Source organism: Hipposideros armiger, unplaced genomic scaffold (genome assembly GCF_001890085.2).
Source record: "Hipposideros armiger isolate ML-2016 unplaced genomic scaffold, ASM189008v1 scaffold_45, whole genome shotgun sequence".
Classification (NCBI taxonomy): Eukaryota; Metazoa; Chordata; class Mammalia; order Chiroptera; family Hipposideridae; genus Hipposideros; species Hipposideros armiger.
In genome coordinates this window covers 3,473,134-3,487,183 of record NW_017731395.1, presented here as the reverse complement: position 1 = coordinate 3,487,183, position 14,050 = coordinate 3,473,134, and the positions used below count along the sequence as shown (strand labels likewise).

General features: G+C 43.2%; 1 long non-coding RNA gene across 1 annotated transcript in view; it reads right to left on the bottom strand.

The window, feature by feature from the left end:
* Positions 1-11,061: 11,061 nt before the first annotated feature.
* Positions 11,062-14,050, bottom strand: part of LOC109381180 (uncharacterized) — a 107,584-nt gene continuing 104,595 nt past the window's right edge. Inside the window, exon 4 of the long non-coding RNA XR_002123652.1 lies at positions 11,062-11,313. This is a non-coding gene — a long non-coding RNA (uncharacterized LOC109381180). The remainder of the gene's footprint in view (positions 11,314-14,050) is intronic.

Below are 14,050 nucleotides of genomic sequence, written 5' to 3'. Positions count from 1 at the left end.
AACAAGATGACAGCAACTTGTCTGTTCCCCTTCCCCCAATTCCCCAATAAAAATCTTTAAAAAAAAATACATATTAAGTGTTCATTGGCTTCCTGGAACTCTTCTGGGCTCAGGGGACAGAGAAATAAACACACCAGTCTCTGTACCTGCCTTCATACAGCTCACATTGCAGAAAGAGAGACAGACAGCAAATGTGACATGTAAATAAACAAGACATGTGCACATTGTGATAAGCACTGAGAAGAGAATAAACAGGATATGATGAGACAGCAATCAGGGAAGGACAATTGAGATGTGGACTGTGATGGTCGACTGGACCACAGGGTGTCCAAATAGTTGGCTAAAATTAATTCTGGGTGTGTTTATGTGAATGTTTCTGGAGGCGATTAACATTTGAATCAATAGGCTGAATAAAGCAGATGGCCCTCCCCAGTGTGGGTGGGCCTCATCCAATCAGCCAAAGATCTGAAAAGAACAAAAAAGCTGAGGAAGGGACAGGTTCTGCTTGACTGCCTTTGAGCTGGGACATTAGTCTTCTCCTGCCTTCGGACTCTGACTCAGGCTGGAACTGACACCATCAGCTCTTCTGGGTCAGCTTGTCAACTGCAGATCTGGAACCTCTCAGCCTCCATAATCATGTGAGCCAATTCCTTATAAGAAATTTATAAGGGCCGGCCGAGTGGCTCGGTTGGTTAAGAGCTCGCTCAAGAGCGCGAGCTCTGAGCAACAGGGTCGCCAGTTCGAGTCCCGGCCCGAGCTGAGCTGCCGCTGAGCTGCCAACAGGTAGCAGGATGGCTCAGCTGAAAAAAAAAATTATATCTATATATCTCCATCTCTATCTATCTACCTATCATTTCTATTGGTTCTCTGGAGAACCATGACTGACATATGGGTTTAGGAAAAGTCTCTCTGAAAATATGACACTTGTGCTGAGCTCTGAAGAATGAGGGAAAAAAACCCAACAACAACAGGGCATAATAACAACCAGAAAAAGAAAAGAATTCAAATAAAATGAAATAGGAAAGCAAAAGAAATATGGAAATATGAGGCTGAAAAGAGCCCAAAAGAAAGCAGTTAGCATGAGATTATATCGGAGAGCGAAGCAGGGACCAGTTTGCTTGGTTCTGGTTGGTAGGGAAAAAGCTTGAATTTTTTTCCTAAAAGCATTAAAAAGCTGAATAACTGGCCCTTACTAAATATGCGTGTGACAAATGAATCAATGTTACTTCCCAACTGGTGAAAGTGATTTGAAAACTCTAAAAAAAAAAAAAGACATATTTTTGTCCTTGTTCCTTGATAATTCTCGTTTAGAGGGCTTCGCAGGTGGAGCCAAAAGGGAGGATGCAGATAACAGTTGGTGATGTCACATCAGAGCAGCAGAGGCAATGGAGGTGCAGCCTCCACACAAATTAGTTTCCTGACATTTTTGCAGTTTGGGTTTTTTTATCTGTGGTTGCAGAAACCGTGTGCATGAACGCAGACTACATTTCCCAAGTTCCAAAAGCAATGAATCATCCGCTCAACAACAGCGAGCAAGGAGACTTCACCTCCTCCCAGGAAGCCGGCCCCAGCTTTACACAAGAGCACCCTCTTCTGTGCAATCGGAGCCCCAGCCTTCGGAGAGCAGAGTGCCGGCCTTCTGCAATCCTGTGTGAGCCCCATCCTGAGGGAGTCACAGCTCAGGGAACGCTAGTCCTGATTGGCTCCTGTCCCCTCCGCCACACTCCAGAAGGCCATAGAATGTGGGATTCGTCTGCAACGACTGCTCAAGGATAGAGAAAAGACAGGGAGCGGAGTCTGGGGCACTTTATAGAAAGGGAAAGGGATGAGTTTTCCACCTACTAAAATTCCACCTCATCACCCAACATCATGGGACTCTTCCAGGATGCTCAGGTCAACCAGCTCTGAACCAGGGGAACAAGGTGATACCCAGCGTCCACAAGGGAGAGAGATGCTCATAGATCAAAGGGGAGGGACCAGTCCAAGTCCTGCACGTGTAACAGATCGTGTTATGCTTTGAGTGGCATAACTTTACGACAGGGCGATTGGGCTCTGGTATAATTCTATACTGTTGTAAGTAGACTTCTTGAGAGAAGAGTCCTCTGTCCAAGAGAAAATTGACCACTGTTGGGTGCCTGGCACACGGCACTCACTTCAATATGTCTTGAACAAATTGGCTTTCCACGGCTTCCCATGCGCTTCAGAGGAAAGAAACATGAAACCTTGTCAGCCATTTATATCTCATGTCACTGGTTATTTCAGATAACTACGTCCACGACATTACTGCATGGAAAACAGCCACCAAACCTCAGGAACATACAAAGAAGCATTTACTGAGCTCGCAAGTGTGCTGGCTGGCAGTGCAGAACTGTCGGTCTTCACTGGGCTCACTCGTGTATCTACAGCTGTCTGGGGTTGCTGATCTGGGCTGGCCTCAGCTGGGGTGGTTCAGCTGTGCTCCCTGTGACTTTCATTCTCCTTCTGGGATGAACAGTCTGTCCTGGGCATACCCTCCTCATGGGAATGGCAGAAGGTCAAGAGCATAAGCTCTGGCAAGAAGACACTTTTCAAGACTCGACTGCTTCATGGCTGCTGACAGACACCCTACTGGCCAAAACAACTCATCCAGCCAAGTTCCCCATCAATGGAGTGGGGAATTATATTCCTCCCATGGGGGTTATGAGGAGGGAGTGAATATTTCTGAACACGAATCTCTTCTAGCCTGTAGAACCTTTCTTATAAAGCGAGTAGAGGCAGGACAAGTTAGCCTATGTAGAGAAAAGACCCCAGGACATGGAGTTCCTAGGTCTGGCCACTTGAATGCGTCCTGAGGGCCAAACCTCAGGTTAGCATTATCTTGTGTAGATTTTGGAGAAGGCAAAGATCTGTGTTACAATATGTAACGGGCTACCATGTTAGAAGGGGGATTGAGGTTCTAGAAGGCAGAACTAGTACTAAAGGATAAAAGTTAAAGATTTCTGCTTCACTTGATAATTAGAGCATGAAATATTAGAGCTGTCCAGAATACAGCTCATATTTCCTCAGAAGACAGAAAACTCTTCCTGAAGTTTCAAGGAAAGGGTGGGCAACAGTTTCATCAGGAAATGGCCAAAGAGATTGGAACTGGAGGACAAATGAGACTAGCTGAACTTTAGATCCTTTCTAAACTTGGACAGTCCACACAATCCAAAGAAATGGCTTTTTATTACTATGAATATAATAACAGAAGTAATTCACTATTCTTCTACTATGCTTTGCAGTTTGGAACACGTCATAGCCTCAAAACAGTTCTGTGAGACAGGTAGAAGAGGTATTTTGTTTCCATTGTACACAAGGAACCAAAGCTCACAGAGCTGAGTGATTTCCCCATAGACACACAGTAAGTAGAAGAATCAAGATCCTTCACATTGTCTGGTTGCTGCCAACTCTGATCATGAGGAGCAAGTTGATGACCATCAAGACGTGGCTGGAGAAAGGAAGAGCCGATTTCAGAAACGTGAGCCGGGCCTGTGTGTTTGGAGGGCATGGGCTCACCTCTCCCTTTATTCTAGTTGGGATATAACAACGAGGCCCCTCAATAAGCCAGCGATGCTTCTTGTACAACCCCACTCTTCGCAAGGGCCTTAGCATTTTCTCTGAGCCATGGCAAGCAATGGATTTCCTGGGCACACAGTGCGTTTCCAGGTGGGGAAATCCAGTTGGCAACATTTTCTTTGCCAGACTTTAAAATAGAGCTTTGATGTGTTTTACTTAGTTTCCCCCGCTCTCACCGTAGAGAGCAGAGACCCCCGACTCTCTTGTATATTGTACTTCTGCACCCTCACTTTCAACTCCATGACAGCATCCACAGGGATTCACCTCCTCACTCGCCTTTCTCTCCACACCATCATCCTACAGCTCACCACAGGGCTGGATGGGGGGCGAGCAGGACAGGGGCCAGTGTAGCTCCTCCCCCACCCGAGTCCTCCCTTTCTGAAGCGGAGGGCTTGTCACACACCCATCCTCGTCCCCAGTGACCCACGGCACCTTTGAAGGCAGGACACTGAGACTCATCCTGGGCACGTGTTCTCAGGTAATTTTTCACCTCCCTATCAGCGTTTAACAGCCTTGACTTTTCTGACTGAAAGAGGACTAATTAAAATGACAAACCTCACATTGATTTATTACCATGCCGGTGAAAACAGTAAACAACCGTGACATGGCTAATGTGTTTGGGGCTCTCTTCCACCCCTCCCCCCACCTCCCACACCGGTTCCGTGACAGAGGCAATAGAGGAAATGGTGATAACAGTGCAGTGAGTCTCCCCGGGCTTCCTACCCATCCAGCTCCTGTCACTTGTCCCCCTCCCTGTCTATTCCACCCCCCAGGATACGGAACACCTAGCGAGGGTGCAACAGGTACACTGGACTAAAAGCGTTCCTACAGCTTCTCTCATCTAGTTCCAACCCAGGAAGGAAAACAGATGAGAAAATCAGGGTCCCAAGAGGTTAAGTGATTAACTCAAGGTCACAGAGCTGCTAGACAGATTATTAATTAGACTCTGACATATGAAAGGACCAAGAACTCTTTGTTCTTGAAGCATTCTGATTTTAGTAATTAAAGTACTTAGGTTCCAGGGATTCAGCAAATATTTACTGAACATTAACAAGGTACAATATGCTGCTCCCTGGGCTGGGAGATGAGTGACATGACAGAAGTGGGTCCCTCCTTCAAGAAAGGAGCTAGCCCACTTGGGGTAATGTTTCGATGTAACGCTGCAGACGACGGCCTCACGGCCAACAGGAAAGGGGCCAGTGTGGTTGGGAAGCCGTGAGGGGGAAGTGTGGTAAACATGATGTCAGAGAGCTAACAATGGGCACAGCCCACAGGGCATGTCAGATCAACAGAAGGACTTAAATTTTACTCTGAGTGACATGGAAAACCATGAGAATGTTCGGAGCAGAGGAGTGACATGATCTGACTTATCTTCTGAGGCAGTTTGGAGAGACTGGCTTGTTAGGGACAAGGGCGGAAGCATGGAAATCAGCAAGGATGCCAATGTAGGAATCCAGGGGAGAGGTGTTGATGGTGTGGAACCAGATAGTATGGGTGGAGGTGGTAAGAAGTGGTGGGATTCTGTTATGTTTTGAATGTACGGTTATCAAGAATGTTTGACGAGGACCAACAAGGCATGCGAAGGATAATGTCGAGACTTTTGTTGTGAAGCAATGGATGAGTGGGCTGCAAGAGGAACAAGTGTAGAGGAAAGATCTGGAATTCAGTTTTGGAAATCTTGAGTTTGGGATGTCAATTGGACCTCCCAGTGGAGATGGTGACTATATCATTGGATATTCCAATCCGCAGTAAAGGAATGATGTCTGGACTTGTGATATAAATTTAAGAGTCATCAATATAGCGATAGTATTTAAATCATAAGATTGGATAAAATCACCAAAGGCGTGACTGAAGAGTTCTAAAAATTGGCCCCACAGCACTCCAACATGAAGAGGTAAAGGAAAAGATGAAGAGCTAGCAAATGAGAATGAAGAGTGCTCAGAGAGGAAAACCAACAGTGTATTGTGTTGGAAGCAAAAAAAAAGGATTTTAAAAGGTGGAAGTGTTCAACCATTCCAGAAGCTGCTAATAGGCCAGGTTAGATGAGATCAATGATACTTGACCACTGAATTTGGAAATACGAAGTTCATTGGTGACCTTGACAAGATATTTTCTTTGGAAAGGTGGGAGTGAAAACTCAATTGCAGAGCAAAAGAGAATCAGCCAGTACAAACAACAAGTCTTAGAGAGGTTTTGCTGCACTGGGGAGCTGAGTGAGTCAAGAAGGAACTATTTTAAGATGGGGAACTAACAACACAGAACTAACAACATGCCAATGGGAATGTCCCAGGAGAGAGGGAGGAGAGAGAAGGCAGAATTGCTGGAGCAAAGACGGCCCTTGAGGAGGCCAAAGGACCTGCTTCTAGACGGGGATACTAGTTGCTTTTGTATTTTAGGATCATCCAACTGGCTCCAACAACGATAGATACATCCCCTTTACTAAAACTGGTGGAGGCTCTCCTCAAACAATGTGCCTTAGTCCCACAAGGGGGCTGATGACTTCTCTTTAAGACATGAATTGAGGAGTGTCGTGGCTACTTATGGCGAGTTGCAGAGATGTGATGAATGGTTAGTTGCATTTTTCAAAACATTGTACCCAGACACCAGCTAGAGGTAACTGTGTGCTCTGGGCCACACAACGGACTAGTTGAGACAATGTGGGTAGATCAGTGCAGAATTCTATATGCTGCTGGAAAAAAGACTAAAGCACATTTTTTTCTTAATAGTTTATCAGTACCTTTTTGTTCATATATACCCAAACTTGTTATTATAATGAGCAAAATCGAGTATGAGTCCCTACTATGCATTTTCCTGTCGCCAATCCTCCCGCCCGCTTTCCAAGTCCTATTCAAATTTTAACCTCAAGGATGTTTCCTGTGACCATCACAACAAAATGGGCTCTTTTTTCTCTAAGCTCGGGGAAAACCTGTGACCTCCCCCTAACTGTCTAAAACAGTGGTTCTCAACCTTCCTAATGCCACGCGACCCCTTAATACAGTTCCTCGTGTTGTGGTGACCCCCAACCATAAAATTATTTTTGTTGCTACTCTATAACTGTCATTTTGCTACTGTTATGAATCATAATGTAAATATCTTTTTGTTTTCCCGATGGTCTTAGGCGACCCCTGTAAAAGGGTCGTTCGACCCCCCCAAAGGGGTTGCAACCCACAGGTTGAGAACCGCTGGTCTAAAAGGAGTTCCACAGAGGACCTGCTCCAGGGAGGGGTCGATAATGATAGTTTAATCTGAATTAGTTCGTGATTGACAAGTAGGAGCCTGGCAAGGAAAGACTTGTTCAAAGCCCTGTCTCAGTACTGTCTCAGTATCAACGATGACCCAGCAAACATTTGTTTACAAACATTTGCTTTCATCTCCATTGAACTGCGTTCCTCCCGTTTGAAGTCTGAAACCACAGCCCCTGTTTCCCTGTAGCACAAAGTGGCACATAAGCCTCAGCTGGAACCCCCGTATGTATATACACTATTAAGCTGGGTAATTGTCTTCTGTTAATCTGTCTCAGACCAATTTGATTATTAGACCAGGCAGAACAGCTTCGAGAGCAAAGGGGAAATGTTCTCCCCCACGGCTGTGAGAGACTAATGAGAAGAAACAGCCTAGAAGGATTCCCAGGATTTGGGTGGGGGAAGTAGGTGGTGATGTCACCGGGCTATCATCCAAAAGACCCTAACGATGTCACGGGCTGTGCTTGCTTCCAGGAACTGAAAAGGAGTCCCATCGCAAAACGAAGACGGCTGAGTGCAAAGACCAACATAGCAATAGGGCATCGTGTGCAAACAGGGCCTGGACGAAAGGGCCGAGTGCAACAGCGGGGTAACTCCGCATGTCCGAAAGACTTGAATCACTCCACACCACAGTTTATAAACACAGACGGCTCCTTCCTAGCTGTGTTGTGAGAGCGCAAGCTCACCCTTCTCCAGTCCTTAATCAAAGAATAAAGTTTTTGCTCTGCTTTACCAAACTCAGTCTCATTCTATTGGCGTGAAGGACCTTGGTTTGGGTCCCCAACCTGGACGGGTGGGTAACAGTGACTTTCAACAACTATAAGAAAGATAATGAGTTCGTGCTCAAACAATTAAACTAAGCCTCCACACTTCCCTTTTATATAAACAAAGCAACTTCATTTCCTAGCTCCTTCCAAGTTTAGAATTGTAACAGGTTTCATGACCTCGGTTCCTTCTCTCTCACCAGAGTCTTGGTTCTTTAAAGGGAGCCCTTCCAGGATGTCCAAGTCAGAAAACGGAGCCGCATATTAAATCCCAGCCAGGCTGGGCCGGTGTTAGCGTTTTATTCTAGGCGCACAGCGGCTCAGCTACCATTAGGGAGGTAATAAACCTCTGCCTTTTTTAGCGTCTTCCTTGAAGTAATCGAAGCTCCTTCTCACAGTTACATGAGTTCAACAGGGCAATATCTCAGCGGGGCAAACCTCTGCTCAGAAGCCAGTTAATCCCAGCCATTTCTAGCAATGACTTTGTTTGGACAAAGGCTAGCCTTTCCTATGTTTTGAAAAAAAGACATGCTTTCTAAAACAGTATCCTTATCCTTCTAAGTTTTTGTTTGTTTGTTTAAGAAAAACCTAATATCCGATTTGCTTGCTCAGAAGTTTACCTGGGGTTATGTTTTCACTAGCCTTTCGTCAAATGTAGTCTGAACCACAAAGCTACTTAGAAACATTTCTCTACCAATACACTGGAAATAAAGCTAGTTGGAGAGATTTAATGTAAAATTATTTAGCATTGTTTATAAATTAAAAAAAAATGATCAACAACCAGAGTTTCAAAAAAAAAGAGGGAAAGATGGATTATATAGGGCATATTTTCATATTAATATTCCCTATCACAAAATAACTACTTATTAGCTCTTTTATTACCGGCTTATTTCATGCCATCATCCAAAGTCATACATATTTTGAAATGTATTTATGTCTCACCAGAAACTAGGGTTTGGAAGAAGAAAAGAAACTCAATTTAAAACTAGAAGGTATAAGCAGTGGTGTTTGTCTCATCCAGACTCATTTTTGAACACAGGTGCGTTTCTTGTTTAGGTGGGAACACCCATTTATTCTTGTGAGATGTCGGAATGCTACGGAACAGTATGGCTGACAGTAATTCCTGCCATGTCCTTGGCCAGAGGGTATCCAGGCTATCCCCTTCCCTTTACCCACCAAGGAGTAGCAAGAATAGAGGGAGAGCAACTATACTTCTTAGTTTGTCATAATGAAATCTTGACTCAGGCCATTTAGCTGATAATTCTGCAACCTCCTGGTTTTAATGATTCCTAGATAATCTGTACAAGGCAAATCTTGAATGGATTCCTGCCATTTTCTTACCAGGTGACCAGTTATCAGGTCTCAAGAAATAACTATTACTCCGTTACACTGTCATTTTCCTAAACAATTTGTAAACTATTTTTCATATCTATAGGTAAAATAGGTTTTTCTGAATAAGTACAGTACAATAAAAGATGGAAGAAAGTCTCCCCATTTAGTCAATAGCTTTTCCCTTCATAAATCCATGGAAAAGTCACAATTTTTTTGAACTGCTTTAAAAATCCAAGAGAAGTGTATCGACCAGTTTAATAAGCAGGCCGTCAAAGTTAAAAGACTCTTGCACCTTCAGAAACGATATAGATAAAAATGTCTCTGAGTGTGATCTGTCTCAGGTGACAGGAGATCCAGGAATATTTCCAGATCACTGAATTCAATACAGTAAAAATGATGGTTCTTATTTCTAATTTCCAAATAATGCGATCATAGATGTACTTCCCTTTAAGAAATCCCAATAGACACAAACCTTAAAATGAACGAATTGAAGCAATGCTTATTCCAGTTACAAAATGATTGCTTTCTTTAAATGGAAATCTTTCAATAGATACTTGTTACTGATAGTTACTTGAGGGAAGGGCTGGTTCAACAGAAAGCAGAGACATTCACAGCTAAGATAAATAGGAGATTAGACATCCCTACACATTGAAGATACATCTAAAAATAAAGATGAATTGCTTCTGAAATTAGATCATAGACAATTTGGGGAAAGCTTTTTGATCAATAAACACTGGATTGGCTGTAACTATGCTATAAAAGGAGTCACATCCAAAAGTTCTTCCTTTTTGTAACAGTATCTGTTCCATCGCCTGCCGCCTCTCCCCAAACAACTGTTAATAGCTTGGTCCCAGGAAAAGCAATACTATATTTCTAGCTTGTGTGGTGGGGCTGGTTGCCTAGCATTGCAGTAAATTGTACAAAACAGTTGGCAGAAGGATCAGACTTGCTTGGCTAAATGAATTAAGCAATCACGTAAGACTGCAGGGCATATTAAGGAGGAATGTCCAAATTATGGCACTTGATACTCCCTTCTCACAGTCCCACTTCCCCCAGTATAATGCTTTCGCTGAGCAGGCTGTAATTCAATATTAAACAAGGTCCCTTATTAAGTAGATACAATGAAATAATGCTGAGTTTTTGTTGCATTCGTGGAGTTAAATGCATTTTATTAGCACTCATTAGGAGGAAAAGAAACTTGGAGCTAAGGGTTCATTAGCCAAAAGTGGCCCCTGTAAGGTAGGCCGATTAAACGGCTTGGGGCCAAAAAAGCGATTCCGGGCCACACACAGCAGGCTCTGAAAGTGTGTCCTTTCCTCCACAACTAAAATGGCTGAGAACAGTTTGAAGAAGAAATGTTAGGTCCAACTGCAGGTCAGCTGAAAATATGTTTTTTTCCCCCCTAAAGCTGTTAATCTGACAAAAGGCAGAAGCCCCAGAAAGATAGCACAATTATGACTTATGCTTTAGATTTGAAAGGAAGTCATTTGCTTTGGGGATTAAAAAAAAATGCTACCAGTTATCTAATCTTGAAGGACGGATCACGAAAACTACTTTTCTTCTATTTTGTTGTTAGAGAAACACACACACACACACACACACACACACACACACACACACACACACACACACCTGCGCTGAAAAAAAAAGCCCCCCCCCCCCGCCAAAGTAAAATGAGTGTCTTGAACAGCTATTCTTGCTTAATTAATCTTCACTAAACATAATTTGGAGCTAAAGGACTAAATGATAATACATTTTAAATAACCCTGGAACTGCAGAATTGGGGACTTCCATTGTCCTGTTATATATTTCTGTGATGCAGCTTTATGGAGTGGCCAGTTTTGTGAAATGTGTCCAGCTACTGGCCTATTATTAACTCTTATTACATCTCAGCTTTCAAACTTCTGTCTCTTGGATTCTTGCCTCCCCTTTCCCATCGTCGGCAGTAGATCCACCGCTGGCTATTGTGCAAGCCTAGCATAATCCAAACCAAATCCATCGTCAGTCCTCCCAACACCCTCCTGTTTTCCTCCTGTTAATGGCGCCACCATCATCACAATCATCCAGGGTTGAAACCTTAGTGTCATTGTTTTTTCTCTTACCTTCCACATGCAATCAACCTACGCGTCCTCCAGATTTGACCTCTGCAGCACATCTCCATCCATCCTCTCTCCTCCACTGTCGCTTTACAAACCGGGTCTTCATCAGTTGTCATTTGGACTATTGCCATTGCCTTAACAATGGAAAGGGTCTCCAATTTCCATGATTCCTCCGTGACGCCCCATCTTGTACACAGATGTCAAATTAATCTTCCAGGAGCACGGCTCCAAAGGGGCAGTTTTTCTTGCCTCAAATCTTCAATGGGTTTCCATGGTCTCAATCTGTAAAATGAGCATGAAGTGGTCCGATGCAGAGTTGGAGAGTTCAAACAAGATAATGTATCAAGCCCTCTACCCAGCAGCTACCACACAGTGAGAGTTCAGGAAAGCGCAATTATTACTATCGCTTTGTCTCTAGCTTTCTCTTTGGCCAACCTGAACTGTTGACTACTTTTCGTACGTGCCACCCATGATTCACTTTTCTTTTCCTGTTCTTATGAAATTCTCTTGGCCCGGAGTACACAGCCCCTCCTCTACACAAATTCAAATTCTATTCATCCTGTGAGACCCACCTCCTGTTAAGCCTTCCTGAACCCTCCTGGATGTAATGATTACAGCACTTCAGTGAGAGTTCTTTCATTATTCTTGCCATTTTCCTATCAGTTTGCTAAATGCTAAAATTTAAGAACAGGATTTACATCTAATTTATTTTTATATCTCTTCTCTCATGATGACTCTCAGGGGTCTGTCTCAGAAATACCTTCCGGAGCCCTACACAGTTCAAGGAACCTGTGTCTGTCTCTCCCCTCTCACTGCATCTATGTCTGTGTAGAAATGGAGAGCAGTGAAAGCTGCAATGAAACAGAGCTTGTGTTTGACAGTGGCACTTAACTGCACAAGTCAAGTAAACGTTTTCTTCCTTTTCTATCAACTCGTCTTAGCAGTTCAACCTAAACAGCCAAGTCTCCCTTATAATATTGTAGAAAGTGTATTTTGGTCATGCCTTGTGCTTTACATGAAGAGGTATACAAGCCAATATCGTGTCATATCCATGTATGCCCCTATTAACTCCTTTGCATGTGGGCACATACCAGCCATGTCCGCCATGTATGATACATACAACTCAGGCACCCCGCACAGTGCCTGACTCGTGGAGGTGTCTGGACCACATTCACTGAACAATAAAAATATTCAGGAACTTTCCGATGACAATTTTTTATCCTATAAATCTTGATTCTATAAGTTTACGTTCAGTGATTTAGTTGAAGAAAACAATGATTGCTGTGTGAGAATAAAACAGCTATAAAATAAAAAGGAGTAATTTGAAAATGCAACATTAGGGAATCATTGAATAAACTCTAGTAGGGGTACAAATGGTAGAAATGACACCAAGAAGTTCCAAAATAAGAGCAGTTACAAAATATCTGTGGCGAGCAGGCTTGTGATACAGATAAGAAAACAAACTTAGAGAGTGGAAATCATTTGAGAAGGAAGCAAAACTCATTTCACTGAGTAATGAAATAATACCTGACTATTATGATGATAATACAAGACTGTTTAACAACTTGGGTAAATGTTTACTGGATAGTAGTATGTGGGGGGAAAAAAGCTGGTTATAAAACAATGTCATGATCCCATATATATGCAAAATATAAAGGAAAAAAGAAAGGCTAGGCAGACACCATACCAAAATATCACGAGTGCTTGTCTTTGAATAATGGGACTTTGAATAATGAGACTGCAACTACTTTATTTTTTCATTATTACTATTGTCATTATTATTAGCTTCATTGTATTTCTGAATTTGTATGAGGGTTCTTTTCTTTAAAAAGATATAAGAGCATTTTATATTTATTTGTTGTCATCATGGTGTGTACACTCGTATGTGTGCTTTTCATTAAAGACAAAATAAGGACGGTTGGTGCAGTTTGTATCTCCCTGAACTATTCTAGGCCAGCACTTTGGGTGTGGAGGTAAAAAGGTCAAAACTGTTCTGGGCCCGAGGCCCGACTCTTTTCTAGAAAGGCCCAGGGTTGTGCCTGCAGTAAGGACCACTCCATGACTTTCTGCATGATAGTTTCTGGTTGGAGCACTGACACCACCCCTCACAACCCCCTACGACTCCAGGGGCTGGAGCTGCCAGCTCTGACCGCTCTTTGCAGACAGCAGACAGGTTCACAGATATCCCTCCACTTTCCTCGGGGCTCCTTTAGCTCTCGCCCCAGACAAGGCAATGTTTCTCGGCCTGCCTCCCTTGTGGAGAGGCAATCTTACTCCCTACTATGTAACACTGAGGCCAGCAGGACCAAATGATCGAGTTAGACAGCTTAGGGCTCCCTTCCAAGTGTCAGGTCCCATGGCAGGGCAGAAGAAGAAATAAATAACTTCAGGTATAATCTTTCAGCATAGGAGTAAAATTTGCTGTGCCCATTTGAGCAACCTGGAGACCACCAGGGACACAGCATAATGGCTGTAGCAAACTGTGACACCTTTGACTCATTTCTGTTTGTTTTACAGTGAGAGTTTAGAAGAAAATTAGTTCTGTAAATCCCCAGAATGAAATTTCCATAATGAAGAAGAACAAACCAAACATTGGGTTAGGAGAAAACTTAGGAGGTGCCTTATAAAGTTATTTAAGCTTTGCCCTCTCCACATAGATAGCAATGATATAATAGATGTTCACAGATGAGTTTCAAAATAAGGAGCTAGGGACATTAGGAAAACGTTCAGGTATCAGAGCGTTTTGAAGCACGCAGAAGTCAAGATGAGCCAACTTTCTCATTGAGAAAGGGTTGTATCTTCTAGTCCCTTCAAGCATTCAAGGATTCTAAGAAAGACGTGGTGGGTGACTCCGTTTTCTGGCCCTGGGGAGAACATTCTATAGAAGCAGGGCAAATGGACAATCTGAAAAGAAAATTTAGCAATGAATTCCACTTAAAATAGCGTCCAAAATAATAAAGCACTTAGGGATAAAGTTAATGGAGGAAGCGAAAGGCTTATACACTGAAAATGACCAAAC